This window comes from Petaurus breviceps, unplaced genomic scaffold, assembly GCF_028583685.1.
Source record: "Petaurus breviceps papuanus isolate PSGF00001 unplaced genomic scaffold, PetGlider_PUasm1.0 90444, whole genome shotgun sequence".
Classification (NCBI taxonomy): domain Eukaryota; kingdom Metazoa; phylum Chordata; class Mammalia; order Diprotodontia; family Petauridae; genus Petaurus; species Petaurus breviceps.
Window position 1 is genome coordinate 3,281,459 of NW_027187256.1, and position 10,674 is coordinate 3,292,132.

Sequence of the window (10,674 nt, forward strand, 5' to 3'; positions counted from 1 at the left end):
TGAATGATTGGAAGGTCCTGGGGTGGGGTAGTACTTGGAGATTATTTAATCACATTTAGTAAATGCTGTATTTGGAATGATGTCATGTTTTGATCTTCTCTGTTCTTGGTTGGTCACTGAATAAAATGGAGAGCACCTATGCTGGTATTCTTAACCTTGCGAAGTTGCCTTTCCTTGGCATTTCATTACAGCCAGCTGCTCTATAATTCATTCATCCTGGAAGAGATATGTGTATAATTTTGTCTTTGCCCCTCCCTTTCAATTTGAAGTCCTCCTAATCAGATGTTCAAGACTCAAGATAAATGCATTTTAAATAACCTTTATCAGATTCAGTTGACCCTGACCCCCCAAAAAAACCTCATAATTACTAATTTTTTTACAGTTTAGATATAAGAAAAGATTTCTTATTCTCAAATAATTTCTTAGTCAGTCATCTTCAAGGGATATATTGGACTACATGACCCCTAAGTCCTTCCAGTGTGAGATTTGGGGATTTCCTGACAATGAAATACCTCCTTATTTCTCTATAATTGGCATATAAATTCTTCAGTTATCTCATAGCAGGAATTCACTTATCTCATCTGTCAATGATTAGCACTGATACCTGCCTATGAGTAGACATATCATCATTCTTGAATGCACATAAAGACCCTATGAGGATCCAGATACAGCCTCTTTATTCCAGATTCCTGAGGGTATCCTCCTGGATACATTAGTCTCCCTTGACTTCCATTATACTATGCTTCCCTGGTTATCTTTCTACCTCTCTATGATGACTTTGTCTACTTTGATGGTACTTCATTACTTTCCTAAATTTTGAATATGATTGCTTTATCAAATGTTTACTCTTCTCTCTCTTTATTCTCTTCCTCAGCAACCTTGTTTATTGTTGTAGCTTCAACAAATGATTTGTATAAAAGTAAAGATTCATCCGAATCAAATCTATAGGTGACACAGAACTGGGAAGGATAAGTATTGCATGGCAGGGTCAGAATCCAAAAAGTTTCTGCCATAGTGATTCAAACAAGATAAAATCAATAGGAAGTTATAAAACGGCACGTTTAGATTTTTAAAATAAGCTCCATGAGTAGAAGATTGGGAAAATGTTAGAGAACAATCTGTCAGAAAAAGATTTAAAGATTTTGATGAACTACAAATTCAATATTTTGACAACATGCCATATCTATGAAAATTGTCAATTGCAACTTCAAGTGATTAATGAAAAGCAGAGTTTTTTTGGAAAAAAGGAGGTCACAGTACAACTCAATTCTACTTTAGTCAGATGATTTCTGGAGCATTGTGTTCAGTTCTGGATGCTACATTTCAGGAGGAATGTTGGTATCCTGCAGAGTGTCCAGAAGAGAATAAGCAGAATGGTAAAGGAAGAGGCCAGGTGAGGATAGTTTTAAATAACCCGGATCATATTTCTAGGAAAGTTTAAATATTCATCTTTAACTATTAAAAAAAAATACGAATGAGAAGCGCAACTATGTTTAATGTAAGACAAAATCCCTTAATTATTAGTTATCCAAAAGTGAAAGGAGCTTTCCTCACAAGGCATTGTGTTCCTTTTTTTTTTTTTTTTGGAGGACTTGATTCAAATATTGAATGACCATTTACTTTCTAGGTATATTGTAGTGAGAAATTTCTCTTTCTTTCTCTTTCCTTTCTCTCATATATCTCTTTGCCACAGTAGAACTCTGCTTCCAGAGAGGAGAACTTTATCCAAAATCACTAGGATTTTGGCAGCTGCCAGAGCTATTAGTTGGGTGTCCTCTCTGAAACCTCCATAGGCTCTGGCACCTGGTCACACACCCCAGGACCTCCACCCAAGACAGCCATCAGGATCCAAGCAGGTTAAAGGAAGAGTGATTACCTCTCAGAACGGTTGCTTGGTTCCCCTACAATCTGCAGGCCAGGAGCTCTGAAGTAGCCATACAGAAGTGGCTGCATAGGCCACTGTACCTCAGTTACTTCTCCCTCTGGGGGGCAGAGGCCATACTGTACTCTCAATACATCTTTTCCCAAAGTCCACACTGAACTTTAACTTTGCCTTTGGCATTTATGGGTTAATAATTATGGAAACCACCATAGCTGCTGAAAGATTCACTCTCTGTAGCAGCAAGCACCCCAAGCGTCCTCAGGGTGGCTGCCCATACAGTTTCTTGGATCTGCTTTGATAAAGGAAAGCAACTCAAAATGGGTTAACAAGCTTACTTTAATCAGTCAGACATATATCGTTTACCTTGTTCAGGGGAAAAAGGTCAGCACGCCGAACTTCAAAGTATACAGGCAGAATTATCAAGACAGAAACAGATCAAGTAGACAGCTTTCCAAACTGTCCAACCATTACATCCATACCCAATCAACATCCGGGTTTCAACATCTGGGTTTTTCAAAGCCGGGGGGGGGGGGGTTGGGGTGGGGGCTCCAGACAACGGCTTCCCAGAATCCATATCAAATCACAGAACACTTCTCAAAGTGAGCCCCAAAACAAAGCCTGACATCAGGGCTTATATAGCCTTCTTCTGGCTCAGAGAATGTAACAACCTTTTGGACCCACTGGCCATTCAAAAAGTATCTACTGAAAAACAAGCCTCCCACCCCAGGCTCCAGGTGCACTTTAGCCTAGGGGCAGGGAAGATCTTTAAAATTTACATTCCCATTACATTCGACCCCAAGATCTTTCATGCCCATAGCATAGACAATTTACTTTTGAATTAGCATTAAACATCTCTTAGGTCACATTTTCAAAGTACAGAAATAAAGTTACCAAAGTGGCCACTGGGCCTTAAACAAACACAAAGTACATTGCATTATCACCTCAATTCAAAACAAAAGTTCAAATAAAGTTCTCAGGGGGAGGGGGGAGGGGTATCCTTCCCCTCACACAGCTCCAGCCCCTGCCTCCAAGCACAGAGAGGGGGCTGGGCAACAAAACCAACAAGGTGGGGTTCCTTGGGGGTCCAAGGCACTTCATCCCACCCACCATAGTCACAAGTCCATCCTCCCCCTGGGTCCCAAACTGTGGGATGCAGCCAGAAAACACACTCAGTGCCCCTCCTTTGCTGCTCAATTCTTATCTTTTCCTGTGGCTGAATTCCGACCTCCTGGGTTCCTTCTCCTCCCACAGGCAGCAGCTGCTCCTGGCTTCTGCCCAGGTCCCGATGCAGGCAGCTCACCATTCCAACTCTCAGCTCAGTGAAGTCAGCATGCAGACCACTGTTCTCTCCTGCTCCACGGCTCCACAGAATCACAGCTACCACAACTGGGAAACAAACAATTATCCCAGTCCCCATACTTTCCTTTTACTCTGCAGATCCTGTTCGTGACACCATTTTGTAGCAGCAAGCACCCCAAGCGTGCTCAGGGTGGCTGCCCATACAGGTTCTTGGATCTGCTTTGATAAAGGAAAGCAACTAAAAATGGGTTAGCAAGCTTACTTTAATCAGTCAGACATATATCGTTCACTTTGTTCAGGGGAAAAAGGTCAGCACCCCGAACTTCAAAGTATACAAGCAGAATTATCAAGACAGAAACAGATCAAGTAGACAGCTTTCCAAACTGTCCAACCATTACATCTATACCCAGTCAACATCTGGGTTTCAACATCTAGGTTTTTCAAAGCCAAGGGGGAGGGGGCTCTCAACAACGGTATTTAAATTTGATTATTTCTGAGAAGAAACAAACTGTATAAGAACCTTTGAAACCATCACATTACCATGGGATGAAAATGAAAAGGGAGATTTTTGGGGGTTTACTGTCCTTCACTGTGTCAAGCAGTTATAGAAGCCCTCACTTTTCTGAAAAGCAGCTAAGTTTAAAAAAAAGAGGGGGATGGGACTCAAAATTACAAGACCACCCAGATGAGTGTGTACTGTAATTGTTTTCAGCACAGGCTAATAACCTCAAAAGTGAGAAAATATGTGCCTAATCTAGAATAATTAAGGCTGCATCTTTAAGACAAGAAAGGAAAAGCAACCCAAACAACCCAAAGAAACAAGAATTAACATTGAAAAACTGAAAGATAGACCTCTCACTTGTGGTCCCTAGCCTAGCCTGACACACAGGTAGAAAAAAAAATCTTCTCAGTCTTGTTTTTCAAGGAAAAGCTATGAAGGTCCCTGCCCAGGCCCCTCATGACAATAACTCATCTCTATCAAGATGGAAAATATTCTGATTCTACCCAGTCACACAAAGGAAAGAATGTACAATAAGAACTGGGAAGAAGGTGGCAAAAGACAGGGAAATCAAGAACTGACTTGAAGGAAGGGCTCCAGGATGAAAGGAAAGGAGACCTGAATCAAAACTGGAATCAATCTTCTTCCTATAGAGTATACTATAAATTGGAACCAGGTTTCCACACCACTACCTACATAAGGTATAGGGAGTCTAGTGCAACAGATAATAATCAATAGCTGGTACTAAAAACAAATGGGAAGACAAGCCAAGATACTGCTAATTCAAGAACATTTGTGAGAGGGAAAAATGGCCAAAAAAGAATGCTTCCATATAAAGTCAGCTCTGAATTAAGTAAAACAACAGAGAGATTCATTAATTTAAAAGGAAAAATGTGTAAAAATTCAAAGGGAAACAATAAATCAAAACTCAAGTAAAATCAAGTCAAGAAGCACTTACAAAGTTGTCAGGCACTGTTCTAAGCCATCTTAATGCTAACAGTCATTGTTCTTTGTTCTCAAGGAGGATGAAAATGACATCATTATGTTACAGTCAAGTTACAATCTATCTGACTGTGGCTGATCAAACCAATAAAGAGTTTGGAATGCTCTACCATAGATCAGGAACAAATAATCCAAGGAAACATTTGGGATGGATTCTAAATTTGTACAACTCACATCTCTTTGGACCTGTTTCAATTCTGCTTTGCTCATAGAGACAAGTGCCTTCTTTGATGTAGGCACATCATCCTGGGGGGTCCTTTGCCAACATCATCCATGTCACACAATCAATTCCAATGTTCTGCAGAGAAACCTTGAAAGTGTCACTGTATCACTTCTTCTGATCCCCATGTGAGTACTTGTTTTGAGTGACTTTTCTATAAAATAATCTTTTAAGCAAGCATATATTTGGCATTCCAACAACATGACCAGCCCATAGGAGCTGCATGCAGTCCACTATAGGTGGGCTGCCTCATGGGAAGGTGTGAATAATAAATGTGGGTCAAGTGGAAAATGCGAGCAAGTTGCAAGCAAATTCATCTATTCATCTAAGGGTCAAGGATTATATAGGCAAAGCATACATTGTTTTATGGCCACTCCCATGGGACATTTCCCAATACTGTAAGTGAGTACTTGACTCCTAACATGGTGGTCAAAGTTCAGGAGGATGGGTGATCTGAATTCCATGGGTAAACACAAACAGAAGCAAGATCCATATCTTAATCAAGGGATGCACAAGGAATACGATGGTGAGCCAACAATTCTGAGATATATTGAGGCCGGAGAGAAAGAAATGAGCAAAACTCTGGCCTTGATTTTCTTAAATGGACTCTCTCAGCACTGGCCCTTGACATCTCTCTTTCATTTTTGCTAATAGTTTTAACCCATGTACTTCAGTCCCCAGTGTCTTGATATATGACATTAAAATATTTATGAGACAAGGCATCAGTATACAAGTCAAGAACAAATTTCCTATCCAAGGTAGCCCATGCAGGAGCATTGACACTTCATTTTTAACTGGATCAAATAAGTCCGATCTATGCAAATGTCATCAGCTATTTGCTTGGGATCTACCCCAGGAATGTGGCTATGATTATTAGATACATTGGTAAGCAAGGACAAATATGCAGCCAAAGTATTGTTATTCCATACACCCAACAAGTGATTCTTTACAAGATCCCAACCAACAACAGAACTATTATAATGAAAAGGAGTTACACAAGCATAAGTGAATCGATAATTAAAATGCAGTTTTGAATGAAATTCAATTTCCTGAACATCACCTCCCACAAACTCTATAGCTTCTCTTAACACATTTAGTTTTTCTTCAAAGTCAATGGCAGCCTGTGCTTTCAATGCCAGGGATACATTGTGAGTCAGTGCTTCTAAACAGTGAAAAATGTGTATCTCTTTTTGAAGAGTTAAAACAGAAACTGAGGAAGCCACTAAGGAAGAAATAAATGATACCAAAGAAATAATATCCCAGAAAATACATTGAAAACATGCATTTTTCCTAACACTAAAACTCTTTTGTAAGTAATGAAAAGCCTCATCATTAGGGGCTAAAAACCACCCATCATTTACTTTTGTGGGGAATATAGCATAAGCAGGTCTTTCTATAATCACAGCTACTTTGCCCCTGCCATTGTGTCTACAGGATAAACATTGTGAAACTGTACAGTCAATACATTTTATAGCAAAACCCGAGTCTCCCTTTGTTATATTAGGGTGTCCTATCATGAAGGCCTGATGAGAAGGAAGACAGAAATGAAGATATCGAAGGGTACGATTTTTTGGAATACCTACATTGACAACTACTCTATCTAAAGCGACCATAGCTAGCCATATTTCTTCTTGGTGTATCCCCTTTTCAGTTATTATTCCTGGGGATACCCACCCAACTCATTCTCCTTGATCAAAATGATCCAGTACATCCCATATCTCATATCTACCCTCACAGTTGTTGTATACTCCTCTCTTGGGCAGGTAGCATTTTGCCCACAGGATAGGGTATTGTAATGGGAATGTAAATTTTTAAGATCTTCCCTGCCCCTAGGCTAAAGTGCACCTGGAGCCTGGGGTGGGAGGCTTGTTTTTCAGTAGATACTTCTTGATTGGCCAGTGAGTCAATAAGGTTTTTACATTCTCTGAGCCAGGAGAAGGCTATATAAGCCCTGATGTGTAGCTTTGTTTTGGGGCTCACTTTGAGAAGTGTTCTGTGATTTGATCAGATGAAACTCTGGAAAGCCATTGTCCAGAGCCCCCTGGCTTTGAAACCCAGATGTTGTTTGGTATGGATGCAATGGTTGGACAGTTTGGAAATCTGTCTACTTGATCTGTTTTTGTCTTGATAATTCTGTCTGTATACTTTGAAGTTCGGGGTGCTGACCTTTTTCCCCTGAACTAGGTAAACGATACATATTTGACTGATTAAAGTAAGCTTGTTAACCCGTTTTGAGTTGCTTTCCTTTATCAAAGCAGATCCAAGAACCTGTGTTAGCAGCCACCCTGGGGACGCTGGGGTGCTTGCTGCTACAGGTATCTACATGGGGGAGGGGACTCTGAGATTTTGTAAAATGAAGGCAATAGTGAGAAATGATTGGGTCTCTGAATACTCTCTTTGACTTTTAATCCAAGCATAGATATATTCCAGACTGAGAACAATGAAAACATCTGAGCAGCATGGATAATATTCTCCAGACTAACACAATATTTATATATACTAGTTACACTGAAACCAAAGCACAATGGTGTACCCCCACCCCCGTATGTCCTGTAAAACTGAGTTTTATATCTATTGCTATTAAGTTGCTGAAAGATTTTCCTGCCCATTGTCCAAAAACCTCAAATAAATTTCCCACTGGAACAACATCCTTAATCTTATCTGCCCAAGTAAGCAGTCTTGGCCAAGGCAGATTGTTTATGTAAGTCCATGGCTGCACCTCCTTAGATTGTGTACAGGTAACACAAGCTGGAGCATCATTAAAACAAATTAATGATTTACTTCAGTGTCCTCTCCTTTTCTGAGGTCTTTTCTGGTGCCTCTCCATCTGAGTCTTGCCTTTGATCTGCATGGTCTGCAACGTTGCTGTCAGCTCCTTGACAGGTGCTGATAGTCCTTTCCTGGATCCATATTAGTTAGGGGGCACCATCTGGAAAGACAGAAGCATACCCTCACCCCCAAGTTAACAGTTTATTGGGCCTGAACCAACAGTTGGTTTTTGGGTCCTTCCACATTACCCTTTGTCAAGGACTTTCCAATTCTACTTTTTTTTTTTCTTATAATGCATTTTAGCTGGGGTGTGCCCTTCTTTGTTTGGTGTTAAAAAAAATTGAAGTATACACGACCTGAGATGATTGTCTCGTAGACCATGCTGTAGTTCCATCTTTTCATTTTTGAAGAATCATCTTTAGAGATCTATTTTTTTCTTTCCCCTATAACATGTACAGTAGGGTTAATAAAGTAATACCAGTGAAATGATGTATAGTTAAAGACAAACACAATTTTTGAAAAGCTTGAGAAATATATGCAGGACCATTGTCCATTTTTATAGACTTTGGAATGCCCAATATAGAAAGACAATGAAACATATAATCAATAACCTTGGCAACTGCTTCTCCAGATTGTGCAGAGGCCATAGTAAATGAAGAATGTGTCCACCTTTAAAAGAATGAATCTTAGTTTTCCAAAACTGGAATAATGAGAACATCCATCTGCCAAAGTTATTGAAGTGCTAGACCTCAAGGGTTTAAGGCAATTTTTGTGGGAGCTAGATGAAAAGGTATACATCTTGGGCATGACTTTACTATGTGTCTAGCTTGATCCCTAGTAATTTTATATTGTTTCCTAAGCATCTCAGTAGATGGATGGAATTTTTCATGAGAATATTTGTCCTCAGTCAAAGATAGAGCAAGAACAGTTGGTTAGTGAATAGTTTAGTTAGTGAATCTGCTATTCTATTCCTTTCAACTAGAGGACCAGGGAGGTCAGTATAAGAAGGTATATGGGTACAAAAAGGGGTTCTTTTCTAGCCCTTATGAGCTGTTGAAGCATAGTAAAGAGTTGTAAAATAGGGTAATTGGGGCTGACTTTTATCCTAGCTGTTTTTTATATTATTGACCACACCTACCGCATATTTGCTATTTGAAAAGATATTAATAGATTCCTCATGACTTTGTAATACTAATATAATTGCATAGATCTCATTCCGTTGAGTGGAGGAAAATGGTGTATAAGAAACATACCTCTCTTCAGGGGGAATATAATAGGTGACAATGTGGTCAGAAGATGCATCAGTGAAGGCAACTTTTGCTTTAGTAATTGGGTTTGATTTTACTACAGTGTTGATAAAATAAGACATCTCTGTGTACTAACAAATTATAGTATTGGATATGTATATATATATGTATATGTATATATATACATATACATATATATATATTATAATCTATTTCTCCTTGAAAGAGAGTCAGCAAAATTTTCCATGTCTGGTTTTGTGCTATTAAAATTTCTAGCTGGGGGGCGGCCAGGTAGCACAGCGAGTAAGAGCACCAGCCCCAGTGTCAGGATGACCTGGGGATCAAATCCGAGCTCAGATACTTAGCACCACACCCAGAAATAACTGGCCATGTAACCTTGAGCAAGTTACTTAACCCCAATTGCTTTAAAAAAAAATTTCTAGCTGGTCCTTGTTATAGGGTTGATGTAATTCAGATAGGCATCTCCCTGTTAACTGAACACACCTCTTAACAGCTTTCTGAGACAGTTGAGCAACCATGCAAGGACATGTTTGTATACTAAATCTTGACTGAGAGGGTAAAAATAACCATTCCATCAATTCCTTTTCTTCATGAATACATTCAAAAGGAATGGCTGGAGTCTTCAATATTGTCACTTTAAATCCTTTTTGACATCTATTCTATTTACTAGTGAGTGGGATAGAAGTGATGACTTCTCAAAGATTTAATAATAGATTTCCTGGAGATCTAGCAAGGTTTACAACCAGTAGCCAGAAGCCCAGGCTTAAGTTTGGGAGCTTGGGACTGTTGCCTTACTTCCCTGGTCATATGTTGAAGTTTTTGCTAAGCAAAGCTAATGTGTAGGAGGGGAAAGATTTAACCACAGCCCCATATGACCCAGACTTGTTTCCACTCCCCACAATTTGACCTGTACAAATATAAAATTGGAAATCCTGTTGTAGAACTCCAGGCAGGTCACACTGTTGCAGTTTAAACCCAGGGATGCCAAAAACTGTTGAGTGGGGGCTTTGCCCACCCAAAAACTGTTGTATTTTCATAATGTGTGGTGGTGGAACCATCTCAAAAATTCAGTCAGACCACGTCTAATCCAAGTATAGGCATTTATTGAGATTGATGCCTCTCATGAAGCAGTCTAAGTTCCAAGAAGAACCAGCAACTTTAGAGAAAGCAAGATAGATTTTTATATGGTAAAGATGCAATTGAACAAAAATTTACATAGAATAGAGGAATATCATTAATATTAAAAAGGCAGGAGGAGTTTGTTAAGGGATTGTTAAGGTAATTGTTAAGGTAAAGTTAATTTAATATTAAGTTAATTGTTAAGATAAAAGGGTAGACACTCCCTTTATAAAATAACATACCTGGTTTTAAACAAATTTTTTTTCACTGTCTTTTAATTTCAAGTAAATTCAGATTAATATTAATGGACAAATGTTAAGGTGATTGTTAAGGTAATGGAGGAGGGTTTTTTTTAAGGGATTAGATAATGCAGAAGGGGTCCCATCTATGGTTTGGTGGTTAAACATTCTGGTCATTCTGCCCTCCACCTGGCAAGCTTTTGTGGTCCCGTCTTGGGCTAGATGGATGATGTGATTGTGATTGAATACAATAACACATCTGTTTCTGTGGGAATGGGTCTGGGGGCAATGACCAGGTAGAGGTAATAGTTAGGTTCCCATCTGTAATGGGAATGTAAATTTTAAAGATCTTCCCTGCCCCTAGGCTAAAGTGCACC